Here is a 19,315-nt window from a genome sequence, read left to right on the forward strand (position 1 = left end):
TTGTAGATACAAATGTCCATTCCCAATTTTTGATTATTACGGTACCTATTCAGGGGAACTGAATGGACGTGAATTCCTCTTCCCTCCCTTATGATAAAAGTCTATATGCAAATCAGTCTGACCCTGTGCCTCATGGGAACAGTCCAGCCCGAACTGCCAAGCCATGTCTTCCCTGGACCGGAAACAAGCTTCCGAGGACCGGTTTCTGGCATTCCAGCCGTCTTCAGCCCGGCTTGCATGAATCCAGTGGCAAAGTAAGCAAGGGACTCACGTCTGAGCATACCCTGCCACACTTATGGCGGCCAAAAGCGGTACAAAAGGGGGTGGTGATGGACGGAGCATCTGAATCAATCAAACACTCACACCCAGTCAAAAGATCTGGGTTTATTCCATCACCGTTCTTTAGCCCACTCTGCCACCCCAGTTCAGACATGGCTATATGCAAATCAGTCTGACCCTGTGCCTCATGGGAACAGTCCAGCCTGAACTGCCAAGCCATGTCTTCCCTGGACCGGAAACAAGCTTCCGAGGACTGGTTTCTGGCATTCCAGCCGTCTTCAGCCCGGCTTGCTTGAATCCAGTGGCAAAGTGAGCAAGGGACTCACGTCTGAGCATACCCTGCCACACTTATGGCGGCCAAAAGCAGTACAAAAGGGGGTGGTGATGGACGGAGCATCTGAACCAATCAAACACTCACACCCAGTCAAAAGATCTGGGTTTAATCCATCACCGTTCTTTAGCCCACTCTGCCACCCTAGTTCAGACATGGCTATATTCAAATCAGTCTGACCCTGTGCCTCATGGGAACAGTCCAGCCCGAACTGCCAAGCCATGTCTTCCCTGGACCGGAAACAAGCTTCCGAGGCCCGGTTTCTGGCATTCCAGCCGTCTTCAGCCCGGCTTGCTTGAATCCAGTGGCAAAGTGAGCACACTTATGGCGGCCAAAAGTGGGTGGTGATGGACGTGTGGCAGGATATGCTCAGACGTGAGTCCCTTGCTGGAATATATACAGGATATTGGGAGGAAAAGATTCGGGCGGGGGGACACAAATACTTCCCTTTGGGCCTGAGCATTTGCAGCTTTCATTGATTCATCACAAAATGCCATGCCATCCAACTTTGCCAAAAGAGCCATTTTGTTTGCTGCACTAGCTGGGCAAATGAAGACCTCAATGTCATTAGCATAAGAATATTGTTCATTTATATGTTTAGAGATCAAGGTTAATAAGCAACAAGTCAATAGGTCTTGCATTGACAAATCTGCTGTCTTCATTTTCCAGAGCACCTAAGTGTGCTTCGTTGTAGGCGGGTGTGCACATGGGGTCAGGTGAAACACAATCACTCACAGTGCAAAAGAACCAATAGGTGAAGCAGTTCGATCCATTGCTTCATACTGCAGCTTTTGGAGGGACCAATGGAGGAAGCCCCCATCACTAAAACCCCAGAGGATGTATGTAGAACAATAGCATAGCAAAGCAGCTTAAGCTGTCCCAAACACCATTGCAAAAAGTGAGCACGGAAAAACAAACTCTGATTTTACTCTCCAGAAAGGGAACAGGTGTTGGGCTTTTTACTGTTAAAACTGCTGATAAGATGGCGAAGGGTTATTTGTGAGTCCCAGAGGGCAAGTGCCCTATGTATGAAATTGCAAGGACATATTTAGGAAAAAACGAAAAAGGTTTTTTTTAAAATTTGAGAAATCATTACACAAGGCAAAAAGACAAATAGTGAGTCAAGCCAATACAAAATACTCAAAATACAAACAAATGCGAATATACATAGGCAATGGAAGCTGAGCCCTATTCTAGTTAATGGCTACAACCAAATGTGGTCTAGGAAAAGGCACATAATGAATAAATAAATAGTCATAGGTACTGCTCAGTTTAAAACAGGAGACAATCATGACAAATCTCTAAGCATTGTTTCAATAAGAATACTGAGATGGAATCTGTCTTTAAAGGGAGTAAGGGAAAGGTCTGACTCACATGCCAATATCAAAAGTTCACATTGCATTTTAGTAGCAAAGAATCAGGCCCTAAGCATTGTACGAATTAGCAGCATAGGTTGTGCTCCTCATATTACATTATTTTAAGCCAATCACTATTCAGAAGTTTCATTACGCAAAACCATAGAAACCCTTCCAAAATAAATAGTCATATACTACTTTTAGCTCACATACAAGTAGAAAAGCCAGTGTGTTACTGTTAGATCTGGTATTCTTGGCGTTGTTTTCCCCCTAACATTTTTCCCTCAGTTTTTCTGACTTCATTTTTTGCGGGCTTTAGTACTCTGCACACTTTACGATTGCTAATCAGTGCTAAAGTGCTTGTGCTTTCTCCTTAAAACATGGCAGACTTCCCTCTACCCAATTGGCATATTTAATTTACTTATAAGTACCTAGTAAAGTCTCCCTACTTGTGCCCAGGGCCTGTTATTTAAATGCTACTACTGGGCCTATACACTGCTTGTGCCAACCACCTGCACTTTAAACGTGTCTCTGATTTGCCAATGCAGCCTGTGTGTGCAGTTTGTAAAGTGCCATTTCAACCTCGCAAAATAAAGCTTTTGCCAGGATCAAACTTTCCTTCTGAATACATACAAGTCACCCCTAGGTTAGGGTTAGACTCTGGACAATCTAGAGGGCAGGGTCCAATGTATCTAAAACGTATATGTGTACTTTTAAGATTTACATGTTCTGGTAGTGAAAAACTCCTGAAGTTGTTTTTCATTATTACAAGGCCTACCTCCCCCATGGGTAACACTGGAGTTACCTTATTACATTTAATAAGCTCTAACTTGTAAATTGAAACAGGTAACTTGATCATGTTTGGTGTCTTTAAAATTTGTAATGAAAAATCCTAACTCATGGTAAAGTTGGATTATAAATTACAATTTAAAAAATTGCACTTTTAGAAAGTTGGTACACAAGAGGAACCTAGCTACTTGTTTGTTACCTGCTATCTATTGCAAGCAGAAACTGAGATCAAATGTTCATATTTCATTAGATCTGGTTATTTATTCAACCTTTTCTTAATATTTTTTTAATATGCTTTTTTCTTTTTCATTAACGTGTGAAATGTGACAAACACTTATTCATTTCAAGTGAATAAACAAAACAAATACAAAAAATTTAAGACATAACTACATATAACATGAATGCAGACGTAAATACACCAATCTTGATTAACAAACACACATACCCTTTTGAAGAGTTATTCATTTCAACATTAAAAGGGAATGTTACACATTGGGAACAAATTTATAAACAGTCGGGGTAATATCAAAGTTAATAATCCCTCAAACTGCTACAATCAAGATATGGATATTCCTCAATGTCAAAACGAAGATGCCAACGGGTTTCGAAACCCAGGGCCACTAATGTGGCTCTCATCAGGGCTTTTGACTCCTTGGATCTAATGAAATATGAACACGCAAGGTCATGAACTCCATCCACTAAGGATCTCCGTCTGACCCGTGCCCACACCACGTATTCAACAAAGCAGACGCAGCCATCGCACCCCAACTAAGGAAGGTCATCAACATCTCCTTCGAAACAGCAACATTCCCGGAAAGCTGGAAGTATGCCGAAATCAACGCCCTCCTCCAGAAGCCCAAAGCGGACCCCAAGAATCTCAAGAACTTCCAGCCCATCTCCCTGCTCCCGTTCCCGGCAAAGGTCATCGAGAAAATCATCAACATGCAATTGGCCCGCCACCTGGAAGACAACAACATCTTGGACCCGTCCCAGTCCGGATTCAGACAAAACCACAGCACCGAGACCGCCTCATCGCAGCCACAGACGACAAGTAGACTCCAGTGAAATATCAGCCCTCATCCTCCCGGACCTGTCAGCTGCCTTCGACACAGTCTGCCATCGCACTCTAAAGACACGCCTCCTAGAAGCCGGAATCCAAGAGAAGGCTCTTAACTGGAAAACGTCCTTCCTCTCCGGCTGAACTCAGAGCATCCGCCTTCCACCCTTTCGATCCGAAGCCACCAACATCATCTGTGGCATCCCCCAGGGCTCATCCCTCAGCCCGATGCTGTTCAACGTCTACATGGACCCCCTCGCACAAGTGGCCCGCCATCACGACTTCAACATCATCTCCTACGCTGACGACACCCAGCTCATCCTCTCCCTCACCAAGGACCCAAACACCGCCAAAACCAACCTCCACGAAGGAATGAAGGCCATCACCGACTGGATGAGGAGCTGCCGTCTGAAGCTGAACTCGGACAAGACGGAGGTCCTCATCCTCGGACCACCTCCTCAGCTTGGGACAACTCCTGGTGGCCGACCACACTGGGAACAGCACCAACACCCACCAACCATGCACGCAATCTAGGATTCATCCTCAACTCCTCCCTCTCCATGGCTAAGCAGGTCAACGCCATCTCCTCCTCCTGCTACAACACCCTCCACATGCTCCGCAGGATCTACAAGTGGATCCCGACCAAAACAAGAAGAACGGTGACACAGGCCCTCATCAGCAGCAGACTGGCAGACTGGACTACGGCAATGCACTCTAAGCACTCTAAGCAGGAATCCCAGCCAAACACCTACAACGACTACAACGCATCCAAAACGCCTCCGCCCGACTGATCGCCAACGTCCCCTGCCGCAGCCACATCACCCCCCACCTGAGAGACCTACACTGGCTCCCCGTCGACAAGAGGATCACCTTCAAGCTCCTCACCCATGGACACAATGCCGGACCAGCCTACCTGAACATCAGACTCAGCTTCTACACCCCCACCCGCCAGCACCGCTCCGCCAGCCTCGTCGCTGTCCCCCGCATCCAATGAACAACCTCCGGCGGCAGATCCTTCTCCTACCTTGCCGCCAAGACCTGGAATCTCCTCCCTACCCACCTACGGCAGACTCAAGACCTACTCACCTTCCGAAGACTCCTCAAGACCTGGCTCTTCGAGCAGTAGCGGCATCCCTCTCCCCTCAGTGCCTGAGACCCTCACGGGTAAGTAGCGCGCTTTACAAGTACTCTGATTGATTGATTGATTGATTGATTGATTGACATGGAGCTGGGTTCCTTCAGGACTAATGTCTCCCACAAAGTAGCTGTGAACATTCCGAGTACTGGAGGGTATGCCTGACGACACCAATAATACAATGGGCAAAGAGAAAGCAGGGAAGGCGGTGCAGCACAACAAGACCAACCAATCCATGATTACTAGGTCCAAGGTGCTAGTGTGGAATACAGAGGGCGATTGTGGACCAGAAATGAAAGATCCCACTCTCGAGACGACAGAAAGCCTAGTGCGATATTGCGATCCTGTGTTGCTTTGGAGGGCAAAATGGATACAATGGCCAACAAAATAAACCATCCCTGCATGGACCTACGCAAAGTGGTTGACAGAATCATGGCTGTAGAAGAAGATGTGACCACCTTAAGAAGGAGGGGTTAAAACCCTGCAGGCCATGGTGTTCGCCTTAGGTGTAGTGCAACACACATGGAGGACTGCCTGAAGATTGCTAAGGGTTGCTCTAGGCAGAAAAATATACGTCTTATGGACTTACCCAAGTGAGTGAAGGGTCCCTCTGCAGAACTATTTTTGGAAGAATAGATTGGAAAGACACTCCAACCAGGACAACTCTCTAAGTTCTTCTCCATAGGACGGGCGCACAGGGTGCTGGCAGCGATTCCTAGACTTGGGGCACTACCTAGGGCAGTCATAGCCAGACATTTTAACTATAGGGACAGAGGCACTACTACAGCATGTGTGCACCCATAGCCCACAATAGATAAAGACAAACAAATACTAATTATCCTGGATTACACCCGCAGTGTACAAGATCTCTGCAAATATGTCATGCTAGTCAAGAAGAAACTGAGAGAAAACTATGTGAAATACAGCCTAATATTTCCTGCAAAACTTAGAATCCAGCATGAAGCAAGGGTGCATTTCTACAAAACACCATAGGAGGTGGTGGCATGACTGGATTCTCTCAGACTGGAATGGGAGGCAAGGAGCCCTAGCTGGAGGGAGGTCCGGAAACATTGCCTGCATCGATCGAACAGAAACAGGATTTCTTTGGCAGCGAGGCAACAGGATCCGAACACAGCAGAGGGGTGAACGCATACTGGTCATCCCAAGTGGGACATTGTAGATTACTCCAATGGATTCTACAGACCAAAAATCCTTCTTGCAGATTTGTGTGGTCCCAGACACTTTCAGTAACAGTGCAGATGATGGTTAGGAGGTAAATGATTGAGTGGCCACTGGTGCTCTGCGGAATAGAGCCCGAACCGCAACTACATGGTACTCAGTGGGGAACTGTACTAGAAGCATCCAAGACTCGTTCATTCCCGGGATTGCCCCTTGACTAATATTGACATTGATAGACTGGACTCACTGTGGCTGGAAAGGACTGAGAGCCAACTGGGGACCCTGCACTGCAGACTTGTCCCATAATTGCTAACTTTTACTTTACAGCAGGGGAAGTGGGGCCATATGAAGCCACAGACTGGGTACAGTGTGTAAGGTTCATGTAAACTGGTAAGAACAAACATGTCTTTGCTATCTCCATGGCCAGGAATGGCTGAGGGCCTGATTCCTATTGGACTGTTAAGTTCTCACTTGACCTTGCAGGATGGCTGTGATTATGGTGCTTTGGGCACAATTTACACCTACAATTCTACTGGAGTAAGTTAGTGGGGGGTGACGGGCAGGCAGTGGGGCAGTGGCGGGTACCCCCTTAGACAGAAAGTTGTGTCGAACAGACTTCTTTATTTTCTGCCTGTGAGAGGAAAGGTACAAGGGAGTTTGAGAGCAATGTTGTGACCTGTTGTTGAGTTAAGTCGGGGTCCTCCTACACTTGGATCAAGGGGTGAAAGAGTGAACTGGTAGGTGTGGCCCAGTGACTGAGAACGGGAGCCTACTTGTTTTCAATATGACGATTCCAGGAGATAGTTCTAAATTCCTCACCTTGAATGTGTATTGGTTGAACTGGCCAGAGAAACGGTTTAGAATTCATGCATACCTGAAAAGGTACGGGTTGGCCATTGCCCTATTTCAAGAAACACATTTGTGCGGGAAATGTTTTGGGCACTTGCCAAAAAATGGAGAAGCCAGATATATGCCACCTCCTACTACAGATTTAAATGTGGGGCCCTCATGTGGAAGGCCCCGGGCCCCAGGGATCCCAATTAGGATGATGAAAGTTCAGGTAGACTCAAAGGGGAGGTATGTTATTCTAGTAGGTACACTAGATGCACATGAGATATATCTTTTAAATATATATGCCCGAGCACTGATAGTGGTGAGATTTTTGGGACAATGTTGGCACTGGCGAAAGGGCACTAGGATGTGGAGGTCATACTGGCCGGTGATTTTAACTGTTTGTTAGGTGGTGAAATCAACAGGACCCCGCCCCAGAGGGACAGTAAGACACGCATGACAGCAGCAGTAACACAGACCGGGGCCAGTATAGGTTTGGTTGTTATCTGGCTGAGGCATCACCTGCAGACCCGAGCATACTCATGTTACACCCCAGCAATAAGCACCCATGTTGAGGCAAATCATTGCCTCTCCCCCTGTCAAGCCGGTTTCCGTCCCCTGCACTCTACGGAGAAAGTGGTCATCTCAGTAATGGACAAACTGCGTGAAGGTATCGACATCAACCTTCTGCAAGCCTTGATCCTCCTAGACCTGTCCGCCGCTTTTGACACGGTGGACCACTCCATCCTCCTCAATCGTGTCAGGGCGGCGGGCATAGAGGGCTTGGCCTTCTCATGGCTTGAGTCCTTCCTTGCTGGGAGAGCTCAAGCGGTCAACCTGGCTGGCTTCGCCGCGGCCTCCCGCAAGGTAGAGTGTGGGGTCCCCCAGGGCTCATCACTTTCCCCCCTTTTGTTTAACCTATACATCTTCCCCCTCTTTTTTATGTTACAGCATCTGGAGGTCACCATGTTCAACTACGCAGATGACCTCCAGCTAATTTTCAACCTGTCCCACTCATCTTCATCGGCCCAGAACGTCCAGACAGTAATGACGTTCATTCAAGACTGGATGAACTGCAACCACCTCAAACTCAACCCGGACAAGACCGAGCTGGTCCTGACCGAAGGTGGTTGCAGTCCATGGTCCCCCTCTTTCTGGCCCCCATCCCTTGGTGCCCCGCCACTCCCTGTACCCAAAGTAAAAACCCTTGGGATCCTCCTTAACCCACAACTCACTGTTCATTCACAAGTTGGTTCTGTGGTTTCCTCTTGTTTCTTTTCCCTCAGAATAATCAGGAAAGTCTCCCGCTTTTATTCCCCCTCTGCTTTAAAAATAATCGTGCTGGCCATGGTACTGTCTCGTATAGACTATGGCAACATAATCTATAATGGGGCTCCTGCCTACGCGATCCACCGCTTGCAACTGGTACAGAACCAGGCTGCCCGCCTGATCCATGGCCTACCCAAATACCATCGGGCCACTCCACTGCTAAAAGCATTACATTGGCTTCCTGTGAAAGAGCGTGCCCTTTTCAAACTTGGCTGCCTCACTTACCAGGCCAGATCCGGCACTGCTCCCGAATTCATCTGCTCTGCCATTAAGCCCTACCTTCCAGGCAGAGAACTTCGCTCCACTCATTTGGCCCTCCTAACCATCCCCCGTTTTAAAAAACAGAAGGCTGGTGGAGAGAGATTCGCTGTCCTGGCTCCAGCCTTTTGGAACTCCCTCCCGGTTACCCTGGGTACCTCACCTTCTTACCTCCAGTTTCGGAAGGACCTCAAAACCTTCCTTTTTATGCAAGCCTACTCTACTCAAATTCCTTTAGCTGCTGCCGTCCACTGTTTCACCACTAGCGCCATGAAACCGCTGGGTAAAAGAGCGCTGTATAAATGTTTTTAAATTCAAATTCAATAAACACGCATAGTAGATTGGACTATTTCCTAGTGAAGACAGATGTGGCTCATCGGGAGGCTTGCTCAGTATACTTGACTCATTACCTGTTGGACCACTCATCTCTTTTAATTAAATACACACTGGAAAGACAGGCGGTTGAGAAAGGAGGCTTTAATTGACCTGGTGTTCACAGGGACACGAACTGGCTAGCTATTTCAAGACTAATTGGGGTAGCACGACACATAGAACATTGGAATGAGATGATAGGAAGGTGGCAATGAGGGGAGTGTTTAGAGCCCCATCTACAGGTATACATCAAACGCTAGACCAGGATTTATCGGTGCAGAGGACGAACTGGCAAATATAGAGGCAACATTAGCGACCCACCTAGAAATGCTACAGGACTAGGGCAGGGCCTACCAGCAAGTACTACTAACCCTATGGCACTAATTGGAGAAACATGTACAATTATATTACAGGAGGCGGTTACACATGGAGGGGGAAGGGGCGGGTCACATGCTGACCAGGCTATTTCAAAATGAAAGCCACTCACGGCCTATTCTTTCTATAAGGGACCAGTCGTTCAGGAGGTTTATGGCCAGCAGGTGATCAATTGGGTGTTTGCTGACCACTTATGCAAGGTGTACATGCCCTATTTCAGTCAAACAAATGGATGAATAGTAAACTTGTTGAGTGCACTGTTGCTCGCAGGTGAGCACCTTGGCACTAAGATAGGGACCTACATAACCCCATAGATGATGGCACTAGGAAAAGAGTAAATGTGACCTAATAAAATAACTAGATTGGGGAAAAACAGAGAGGGCCCGATTCACAGAACTAACTTAAGACAAAATCCTAAACTTACTATTTTTGGTATTCACAGAATGCACTTACTACTTTTGGTATTCACAGAATGGATTTACGACTACTAACTTTACGTCCGCACTCGGGCCTTAGATTCCGAACCAGAGGCGGAGATTCCAGCCCGGAGGTGGGACTTCCGCCCCAGAGGTTGAGATTTCGGCAATGGCTAAATCTCAGCCACCAGCCGGAATCCCCACCTGCGGGCCGGAATCCCCACCTCCGGGCCGGAAGTCCCGCCTCCGGGCCGGAATACCCAGCCCGAGTGCGGATGTAAAGTTAGTAGTCGTAAATCCATTCTGTGAATACCAAAAGTAGTAAGTGCATTCTGTGAATACCAAAAGTAGTAAGTTTAGGATTTTGTCAGTTAATTCTGTGATTCGGGCCCAGAGAGTCCAATGTGTGAAAAAGTCAAGTCTTTAAGCTGTTTTGAAATTGGCTTCAGTTTCCATAAAACAAATAAAGCTAGGGAGTTGGTTCCAGGCTTTGGTAACCAGCACTTTGAAAGACTTTTCACCCCATATTTTCAGTCTGAAGGGAGTTGCGTTCAAGAGGTTAGGATTGGAGGATCTCAGCAACCTCTGGGTCCTGTAATGATTGAACCAACAGAGTATCATCAGCGTAGAATTTTGTAGCGATTCCAAATGAGGATATGAGGAAGATGATGGGAGCCATTTAGATATGAAATAATGCAGGGCTGAGGAATGAGTACTACAGGACTCTCAATTCCAGTGGTCTTTCTGCTGATGAGAATTATCATAAGGCTGCTTTTTGTTTCCTATCAGTCAAATGAAACCCTGAAAACCAATTACGGCTCACTGCGGAAGAGCGTGCAGAAATTGGCGTGTCCTTGACCAAGAAGGGACTCCTACGGGTAGTAGACTCTCTAAAACCTGCTGAGGCATTGGGAGGAGACGGAAACCCCCGTCACATTCTTTAAAGCATTTGCGTGGCCCTGATGGACAAACTGCTACTGATATGTGTGGAGGCACTGGAAAGAAGAGTGCTTCTGGGCTCCATGAGGGAGGCGCTGATGCTGGGGAAGGACCCAAATGAGGCTACCTTATACCGGCCACTTTCAATGCTAAATGTGGATCAGAAGATCCTGGTACAAATTCTATTGGCATGCCCTTCTGAGGCACCTGCCATGTCTGGTCTCTGTGCACCATTCGGGGTTCATTCCAGACCGAAACACATTATGTAACTTGTGAGACGTATGCATGCCATGCACACCCCTGATCTCGAAGGCAAGCAATATACACTGGTCTTTCTTAGACAGATTCAAGTTGGTGCGGTATAATTACATACATTCGACATATCTCTCTCTGGAGTAGCTGCATATAATCTATCCAAATAGGGATCCAGGTTGTGTGTGCTGTAGAGGTGGGTCTGCTGACTTCCTGCATGTGGTGTGGAGCTGCTCCTTTATGATGGAGTGTAGAAGTTCTCATGCATCCATCTTCACCAATTCCTACCTGTGAAATCCATTTATGACACCTTTATAATGGATGAAACAAAACAAAGATATGTTTGCTTACTGAAAGAAATTTCATCTACACACTCATGTTTAGCTACTGCATCATAAAAGCATGCAGAATGTTATAATATATGACATAAGTAGCAATGAGAAACGTTGCTAAGAAAAACTAAAGTTAAGCTGAAGCATTTACTTGTTTTAGAAGAAAAGATTAAAACCGAACTGTAACCTTTTGAATTTTGCATTGGCGAATAATAATGTGCATTGAATAATGTACTACCTTTATCTGCACCGGAAACTTGTGTATTTACACTAATTGAATGTAAAGAATGCATTTAACAAAGTGAACTGACATAGAATGTTTAGGGCTTCTGTAATGTAACATATATATATTAGCTTGCATCGAAAAGTGAAATGCTGAAATTTAAACAGGCATGGTAACCTACACATAATAACTTGAAATAATTGTAGTGCCTAATACTGACATGTATTTCATGAAGGAATCGTATTTCAATTAATAAGAAAATACTAAATGCATTTAGAAATGTATGCTCTTTAATAATATTAATATTTCATGATTTAGCTGTTTTATGCTTAGGCCTCTAAGGATTTTCTTTCCTTAGGCAATGTTAAGTCATTTGAAACTTATACCCAATCCCTGTGAAAACTTTCTGCAAGGTTTCCATTTGTTTTTTCATTTACAATGGGCTCACTTCTCACTTGTAGCACACTCTAGTGAATATGTAGCATCCCAGCTGAAAAGCGCTTGGGCACCGGCTGATGGCAGATGGCAAAATGTACTGCCTACTTCCGAGGATGTTACGAGACAATAACTAGATTAAATATAATGATCATAAAGAAAATGTGAGAAAGTGGTTCACTTAATTCTTATGGATTTGTATATTTTACTGATGCCCCACATAACAGCCCATAATGAGTGACCAATGAAACCCCATCGACTGATGGAATTGATACTTTAGGAGGTGTAAACTTGGATGTATTGGAGTATTGCCCAAATTAAGGAGTAGTCAAGGGCTGGCAGGCTGTCTGGCTTTTCACTGCTCGACATGCTGTTGGGTTTTCTCTTGATCCATGCATGTTGCTCATCATGAACTTTCTTTTGCTTGCCCCTGATCACTCATTCTGAGTGGCATAGACTTTAAAAAACTGAGCCTTCAGCGAAATGAGACCTATTTTCTGGTATTGCTGGCTGGCTAGCCGGTGCAAGGAGATAACTTTTCTCGGCTGAGGGGTTATTACGACTCCTGATGTGGCAATCGGAGCTACATAATGGACACAAACTGATTTCTTGAAGACAAAACCTGAAACAACATTGATTGGTTTGTAAGAACGTCACAGAACCTGTATTTTCATGTACTGTGTGGTTTTCTTTCCAATATCTACTTGTTATTAAATCTTATCTGTAAATGTAATTCTGTCCTTACCACATTTTTGAGGCATCAGATAAATGTTTTTGCTGAATTACCTTTCTCGATCCTGTCTCATTCTTTTGGTGATATTCTTTGTCTCTACTAATCTATATTCTTGGGTGATACAGGTGCAAGTTATGTTGAACCATTAGTTTGTGATAACAGTTATCTATTCCAGGTCCTCATAGGATAATTGTTCATTCCCCAAATATTCCAGTCCCCTATAGCTCAATGCAAGACCCATCAGAGGACCAATGGGATGAATGGTAGCAGTTAGTAGTAGGTTTTGACTGTCAAGAGTTAAAATGTTAAGAGAAATTAGGCCTGATCAATTGAGTTTGAGCTATACTGGAAAAGGGCAAGTAGACAGTAAGTTTCCCAAACCAGCTTCGTCTGGATCAGTTATCACTTATCACAAGATTTTGGGAATAGGTGCTTGCATGGCTTAAAGGGGCAGCAGACTGGCTTGTTTAGCTTGTGATGAAGATAATATCTGCTGGGGCTACTCCCTGACAGAAGTAGGAGAAAGAGCAGGAGGTTTGAGATGCTAAGCCTCCTACTAGCGAAAACGGTGGATTGCTATCAGATGTCTGAATCCCAGGCCTCCCACAATAGGGATATGCTGGATTGGGCGGGTGCGGAGGAATTGCACATAAGAAGAAGGTGGTGAGATGACAAACTAGTAGATTATCTGATTGCTTGAGGAGCTATAATACAGGCTTTAACACCCCCCCTCGTCCCCCCAGGGGCCAAACCTCCATGAGGGACTTAGTGCGTACCAAAGCTAATGGATACAGAGCGAGCCAGGGTGAGCTTTTGCAGTAGGGTAGGGGGGGTGTTTATATTGGCTGAAAACAATACCAATGAGTTTTGTTGAGGATAAGGGGCCAATCCACAGTGTCATAGGATGTGGGTCATGTGAACCTGTTGCACTGGTGGCAAAATGTGGGTCATGTGAACCTGTTGTACCTGTGGCAGAATGTGGGTCATATGAGCCTGTCACACGGGTGGCAGAAAGTGGGTCATGTGAACCGGTTGCAGGGGTGGCAAAACGTGGGTGTAGTGAACCTGTTGCACAGGTGGCAGTATGTGGGTCATGCTAACGTGTTGCTCGAGTGGCTGAACAATTGTCATGTGAACCTGTTGCACAGGTGGCAGAATGTGAGTCATGTGAACCTGTTGCACGGGTGGCTGAACGTGGGTCATATGAACCTGTTGCACGGGTGGCAGAAAGTGGGTCATGTGAACCTGTTGCAGGGGTGGCAAAAAGTGGGTCCTGTGAACCTGTTGCAGGGGTGCAGAACGTTGGTCATGTGAACCTGTTGCACGGGTGGCTGAACGTGGGTCATGTGCACCTGTTGCACAGGTGGCCGTATGTGGGTCATGCGAACGTGTTGCCCAAGTGGCTGACTGTGGGTCATGTGAACCTGTTGCACAGGTGGCAGAATGTGGGTCATGTGAACCTGTTGCACGGGTGGCTGAACGTGGGTCATATGAACCTGTTGCACGGGTGGCAGAAAGTGGGTCATGTGAACCTGTTGCAGGGGTGGCAAAAAGTGGGTCATGTGAATCTGTTGCACGGGTGGCAAAACGTGGGTCATGTGAACCTGTTGCACGGGTGGCAGAATGTGGGTCATGTGAACCTGTTGCACGGATAAGAGTACGAGGGGGGTTGAGTTAAGCTTATAGGCATTGTTTTTAAACAGTTGTTTGGACTGCACTTAGCGATATTGATCCTTGCACCGGTGACAGAATGAGAACCTGTTGTACGGGTGGCTGAACGTGGGTCATGTGAACCTGTTGCACAGATGGCAGAAAGTGGGTCATGTGAACCTGTTGCAGGGGTGGCAGAACGTGGGTCATTTGAACCTGTGGCACAGGTGGCAGAACGGTGGTCATGTGAACCTGTTGCACGGATACGAGTACGAAGGGTGTTGAGTTAAGTTTATAGCCTTATAGGCATTGCTTTTATATAATTGTTTGGACTGCACTAAGTGATATTGATCCTTACACGGGTGGCAAAATGTGAACCTGTTGCACGGGTGGCTGAACGTGGGTCATGTGAACCTGTTGCACAGGTGGCAGTAAGTGGGTCATGTGAACCTGTTGCAGGGGTGGCAAAAAGTGGGTCCTGTGAACCTGTTGCAGGGGTGCAGAACGTTGGTCATGTGAACCTGTTGCACGGGTGGCTGAACGTGGGTCATGTGCACCTGTTGCACAGGTGGCAGTATGTGGGTCATGCGAACGTGTTGCACGAGTGGCTGAACGTGGATCATGTGAACCTGTTGCACAGATGGCAGAATGTGGGTCATGTGAACCTGTTGCACGGGTGGCTGAACGTGGGTCATATGAACCTGTTGCACTCGTGGCAGAAAGTGGGTCATGTGAACCTGTTGCAGGGGTGGCAAAAAGTGGGTCATGTTAACCGGTTGCACGGGTGGCAAAACGTGGGTCATGTGAACCAGTTGCACGGATAAGAGTACGAGGGGGGCTGAGTTAAGCTTATAGGCTTACAGGCATTGTTTTTAAACAGTTGTTTGGACTGCACTAAGCGATATTGATCCTTGCACCGATGAAAGAATGAGAACCTGTTGCACGGGTGGCTGAACGTGGGTCATGTGAACCTGTTGCACAGATGGCAGAAAGTGGGTCATGTGAACCTGTTGCAGGGGTGGCAGAACGTGGGTCATTTGAACCTGTGGCACGGGTGGCAGAACGTGGGTCATGTGAACCTGTTGCACGGATAAGAGTACGAAGGGTGTTGAGTTAAGCTTATAGGCTTATAGGGATTGCTTTTATATAATTGTTTGGACTGCACTAAGTGATATTGATCCTTACACGGGTGGCAGAATGTGAAGCTGTTGCACGGGTGGCTGAACGTGGGTCATGTGAACCTGTTGCACAGATGGCAGAATGTGGGGCATGTTAACCTGTTGCACGGGTGGCTGAACGTGGGTCATATGAATATGTTGCACGGGTAGCAGTAAGTGGGTCATCTGACCCTTTTGCACGGATAAGAGTAAGAGGGGGGTTGAGTTAAGCTTATAGGCATTGTTTTTATACAGTTGTTTGTACTGCACAAGGGATATTGATTGGTATACTTGTGGGTGTTTTTCCTGCATTGAATGTATTTATGCCAAAATCACCACATTGTAACGGCAGTGAGGTAAAGTGTGCCACATTAAGCAGTATAAGCTTTTGTGTTTGGACGAAACGCCAATAAAAACAATTTTTTTTTTTAAAGTATGACCACAGTGCTACTTTTAAAACTCACATTTCAGTGCGATAATTTCCTGCTCTCGCTGGTGAGGATTAAAGGAAGAAAATGGGTTACTTTAAATATATTGAACATAGCAAAATGTGAGCACTGTTACCTTAAGAAATCATTCTTCCATCATTTTTTTATTTTGTCAAGGGCGTGGTCAAGGGCTCATCATTTCTAAGTTATCTGTATTTGAATCACAATAATAAAAAGATGTCTTGCATAAAAATATCAAACCTATATTTTCATAATAGTTGTAATATTTCTGCCTGGAAATTTGGATTCAAGAGTGGATTAGAATATATGTTAAGACTGCATTAATTTTCTTTAGAATTCTGTCAAATGAAATGCAGACCCACCTACTGAGCACCATGCAGGCTCACCCATACCGTTATTCTACAACTGAACATTAAATCCGAGTAGTTGTCTTTCTCATGAAACAAAACGTTTTACATAATGCTTCTGGTACATGATATTTAGGTGAACAATTACTTATATCAAACTCACTTGCCAAGCAGCTGCAAACAAGACTGCCTGGTACAACTGCAGTTCTTGGAAGAATGATCTTCAGTCATTCAATCTCTAGCATATTGTGTTTGTGCGAAACACACCTTAAATAATTGAGGCGTCTTTACGCTGAATAGCAAATATTTATTGTGACATGACTCACTGATACTTATTTTAACGCCCATGGAGGGATGAAAGGGTGAAAGGACCCTCCAGGCTTTGAACCTATGACTTTGAGGTCAAACACAGATGTCTGGAGAGGGTGCATTAGTTCAATTATCCACCAGAACCCGCTCTATGTGCCTCTTCTATTTAAAACAATTTAGTGGGCCTCAAAATGAGAGTCACCCTGCATAGAAAGATGAGATTGGCTTAACCAACCACACTGCCTAGAAGACTTGCACTGACAACGTATGTTTGCCTGCTATCTAGCACTTGTGCCATTTGCATGAAAAAGAGAGCGTGTCCGTTTTGGAAGAGTTTAGAGAATGCTAAAAGGTTAATTGCTAATATAACAACACAACTGCCAATACTGGACACTACTTGAACATTTTTAACTAACCTTTATGAATGAAACATACCGGTCCGTTTGTCATTTACGTCACTAGTTTATTAATTCATTTTTGCACAAGTGAAACATTGTTATTTATACACATATCACTAGCTTTTTATGCATGTACAAACAGATATAAAACAATTCAATGCAATACAAGAAACATTTAAATACACAATACATTTAAAGTTTTACAACACATCCACCCCACTATCTGGCCAGTCCAGTCATTCAACATTCAAACCAACAAGTATACCAAAACAAAAACAATCTTTGAAACCTATTGTCAAAAAATGGATTATCTGTCCATATAGATGGTATTACAATTTTTATTTTAAGGTCAGCAGTCCTATTGTGATTAAATTAATCCTTTGTAAACAAAGCCTTGTTATCCAAACAAACTCTCCTGTTAACTCTACTAGACAATAGGCGTCAAAACAGGTCGACGCGTTTCGAACCCCCAATTGCGGGGTTCTCCTCAGGACCAACACTCTCTTATTGTTATTGGACGCTATCCATTAATGTTGATGGATTTGGCACAAGTCACACTAGACGCTCATTAATAGCGTGGGTGCATTTCGATTCGGGGCGCCGCACAAATCGAAGCCCAGTGCTTGACGGCGTGGATTTCAGGGAACCAGTCCGCTGCTTTGTTAGTACTCTCCTCTCAGTGATCCCTCAAAGTGTGCCACCCACACTCGAAATGCACCCACGCTATTAATGAGCGTCTAGTGTGACTATAGCTGCATGCTGATTGGCTGCATGCTGATTGGCTGTTAACTGTCTGACAACGCTCGAAACCAGGAAGTGTTGGCGGCCATCTTGTGCCTCGGTAGAACCGAGTAACAAGAAAACAGTAAAGAAAGTTGAGAAATAAGAGAAGGGGGTAGGCTACAAACATTTTGATCCTTTATGCTTGCTCAGAGGGGATTTACATGAATGTTTAGGCTCTATTTTTCTTTAAAGAAAAATCGTGGAGTACGCATACGGAAATACGTAGAATTACGAGCAGGAGCTGCATGCTGATTGGCTGTGAACTGTCTGTGAACACTCGATACCAGGAAGTGTTGGCAGCCATCTTGTTCGTCGCTAGTAGCGAGTCACAAGAAAACAGTAAAACAAAGTTGCGAAGTAAGGGAAAGGGCAGGCTAGGAACATTCTGACCCTCTAGGCTTGCTCAGGGGGTCATACATTGATGTTTAGGCTCTTTTATTTATTTATTTATTTTTAAAGAAAAATCGTGTCGTGCGCGTACGGAAATCTGTGGAATTACGAGCACGAGCTGCATGCTGATTGGCTGTCAACTGTCTGTCAGCACTCTAAACCAGGAAGTGTTGGCAGCATTGTTTGTTTTGAAGTATGCGGGGGGTCACGGGTCTCCTACATTCTTCGGGGACCACCACCTTCCTGGGGCAGTAATATTTAAAATAGGGGGTCTGTGATGGCACGGATTTCCCAACTCCGGGGACTTCCACTTCTCTGGACTTTTAAATGTTGGGAGGGGGTCGCGCGGCCTGCTTACTGGAACCCTTGATGGCCCTGTGGACCATCATTTCCCAGGGTCAGCTATTGCAGTGTCTCGGGGTGCCTGTCCCCTGGACACTGCTGTTTGCTATGGTAGGGCGGGAGTGTCGTGGCTCCCACTTTAGCACAGCAAACCGGTTTCCTATTTGAAAGAGAGAACAAGTTAATCTGCTATGTCTTTCAAGTAGGAAAGCAGATTGCTTTTCTTTAGAGAGAGCAGCATGTAAGCTGTTCTCTCTGAGAAAGCAATGCCGGCTCTCGAAGGATGCGGGGAGCCGGCTGCGACCATGGGGGCATTGGCGTTCTCTCCACGGTCCCCAATGTTATTTTTTGAGTCCCGGGGGATGGGGTCCCTTTGCAGCTCCTTAAACATTTGTTGATATAACTTTTCCAAAATCTTTTTTTGTGTTGGAGAACAGAGTATTACTCCAGTGACTTTGTCATCCATGTATCTTTTTTACTTTTTCTTTATTTGAATTCCGCTTTACTTACAGTATGTTTCTACCTTTCTTCACAATGAGTTCTACAGCGTAGCGTCCGTAGCAGTGTTCTTAGCTTTTTTGTTCTTTTGGTGATTTACCAGTTTGTGTTTAAGATTTGGTGATCTATTTGTGTTGCTTTCCTTTGTATATCTTTTATGCATCCTTTTTTTTTGTGTATGTTGTTTTGTATCTAACTTTATTTATTCAGTGCTTCATCCAGTGTTTTAAATATAGGAGTACATCTGTAGACATGTAGTTTACTCCTTTCCTTTGCCTCTCTCAACCCTAATTGAGAACGTAATGGGGTGAGTCAAACTAAGGCAGTGCTGTCGTTAAGTTTGCAAAACAGTAGGTAGTATAAATAAATAAA

Source organism: Lissotriton vulgaris, chromosome 4_1, assembly GCF_964263255.1.
Source record: "Lissotriton vulgaris chromosome 4_1, aLisVul1.2, whole genome shotgun sequence".
In the NCBI taxonomy this organism is placed as follows: domain Eukaryota; kingdom Metazoa; phylum Chordata; class Amphibia; order Caudata; family Salamandridae; genus Lissotriton; species Lissotriton vulgaris.